This window comes from Colossoma macropomum, unplaced genomic scaffold (assembly GCF_904425465.1).
Source record: "Colossoma macropomum unplaced genomic scaffold, Colossoma_macropomum, whole genome shotgun sequence".
Taxonomy (NCBI): domain Eukaryota; kingdom Metazoa; phylum Chordata; class Actinopteri; order Characiformes; family Serrasalmidae; genus Colossoma; species Colossoma macropomum.
The window spans coordinates 1-2500 of NW_023496038.1; the positions used below are offsets into that span (position 1 = coordinate 1).

General features: G+C 38.0%; 1 protein-coding gene across 1 annotated transcript in view; it reads right to left on the bottom strand.

Moving 5' to 3' along the window:
* Positions 1–2126: 2126 nt before the first annotated feature.
* The window catches only part of mlphb (melanophilin b), a 35085-nt gene continuing 34711 nt past the window's right edge, over positions 2127–2500 (bottom strand). The window contains exon 15 of the mRNA XM_036564725.1: positions 2127–2500. This exon is cut by the window's right edge and continues 90 nt beyond it. The gene's annotated coding sequence lies outside the window, so the exon portion shown is untranslated.

Here is a 2500-nt window from a genome sequence, read left to right on the forward strand (position 1 = left end):
CCTGACCCTGACCTTGACCCTGACCCTGACCCTGACCCTGACCCTAACCCTAACCCTAAAACCTAACCTTGACCCTAACCTTAGCGCTAAATCTAATCCTAAACCCTAAAATCTAACCTTGACCCTAACCTTAGCACTAAATTTAATCCTAAACCCTAAAACCTTAGCTTAACCCTAAAGTCAGCCCTAAACCTAACCTTAACCCTAACCTTAGCCCTAAACCTAACCCTAAATCCTAAAACCTAACCTTAACCCCAAAGTCAGCCCTAAACATTACCTTAGCCCTAAACCTAACCTTAGCCCTATACTTAGCCCTAAACCTATCCCTAAAACCAAACCCTTGATTGTAACCTTACCTTAGCCCTAAACCTAACCCTGAAACTTAACCTAAACTCTAAGCCTAACCTTAACCAAACCCTAAAACCTAACCTCAACCCTAAAACCTAAGCCTAAACTTGAGCCTCAATGTGATCTTAAGCCTAAGTACAGCATTAGCCCTACCCTAAGGCCCCAAACATAACCTAGGGCCTAAACCAAACCTCTGGCCTGGCCCTAACCCAATCCTAAATGCAGGCCCACCTTGAGTCTAAAACATGGCCTTAAGCTTAAGCATAGCATTGACCCTAACCCTAAGGCCCCAAACATAATGGGGGAAGTCATTGTATGTTCCCCTAACCCTAACCCTAAACCTAACCCTAAACCCTAAAACCTAACCTTGACCCTGACCGTTTAAAGGTGTCCTAAAATTCATTAATATACTGTATCACACCTGTTCGTTCTCTGACTTGCTGTTGATTTGTGCATTTCTTCTTAAATTTATTTGATTCGTTTTTATTGCCACATGAAATGTCAGTAGTAACTGTATCCAGTGCAACAAGATAAAATTCAACTCTGTTGTAGCACAATACACAAACACACACTTTAATACATATACAGTAAACTACACAATATACACAATTTAATATAGATTCAGAGTGTGCGCTCATTCAGAGTGTGCTGAATGTCAAAAATCAACTGAAGGAAGTGAAACTCCAATAACTCCAATTATCTTTTTTACTAGTTTTACTCACAATGACTTGCATTTAATAATGAATCTGGATATTTATATTTCCATGCTGTAATAGATGACATGAGAACACTCCATAATGGACAAATAAGATTTAACCAATCGATTGCTTTTGACTTTATATTTTTTGCTTTAATAAAAAACCTTTGAGATTTTTAATTATATGATCAGAATTAATGCTCCACTTTAACAAATCGCAAATGTAAGTTCCCTGAAATGTGAAAAACATATCGATTGTCCCAAAACTTATGCTGAAGTTTTTTTACATTCTTTTTCTTCCTAAAATGCACAACGATCTCCACTGTTTTTGATGTTTGAAGCTGGAAGTTGTTGTTAGTTCACCATGTTACTGATATGTTCACCTCCTGCTGATAACTAGTCTCGTTACTGTCTGTGATAAGATCTATTATGGTGGCATAATCTACATATTTCACAATTTCAACAGATTCTTTGTGAATTATGAGTGTAGAGTGTCACGGAGATGGTGTACAGCCCTGAGGCTCGCCTGTACTGAGTGACAAGCACTGTGATGTTATTATTGATTGTGCCAATTGAACCAACAACATAAATCTAAAGAGTTGATTTTTAAATCCATTAAATGTTGGAAGAGCTTGGTGATATTTTCTGTATTAAAAGCTGAGGTGAATTCTATGACAAGAATACATTCATAACTGTCAGCGAGGTCTAAATGTCTCAAAATATGAAGATATGATTCTCCTTTAAAGGCTCTTAATATACACATGATCGTCATATGTTTCATATCAAAATGCTCTGTTATCTTCATCACTACTTTCCAAAAACACTGCAGCAACTTCAGTAGCTGTAAACTCTCTGCATGCCGTTTCACATGAGTCTCCGAAGAATGAAGGGTTTCCGGCGTGATGGTCAGTCCTTAGTGATTTCCTGAGTGTCCATTGGTCAGTTTCACACAGAATGTAGATGGACACACAAATCCACCAGTTCTACACGGTGAGAGGCAGATGACATGCATCTCAGCCCCTCTTCATAGGCTCATAACTCCGGATGTGGGTCTCGTATGATCTCGTGATAAAATGGAATGGAAAGGGCGACTCTACAGATTCAGGAAGTGGTTGAACTGGATTTCTGAGCTGTATAATATCAGAAAGATATAGACATGTATATAGAAACATCCAATTTTTCATGTGGAAGAGTTTGTGAACCCCAGAGGGTTAAGTATAATTTAATGAAGCATTTATCTGCAAAGCCATGTACAGGATGGTAGCTACCTCCTCAGGGAGAGGTCTGAAATGGTTAAGCTACCTTGTATTTATTCTAATGTTAGCATTTTGCTCAGATAAACAGGCTTAACTAGAATTTTGTCATTTTTCCTCCTAAAGCTTCAATTGTAGCATATGTTCTGCTTTTAAGGATAATACTATACTGTTACATTCTATAAAAGTGTTTACAACATTG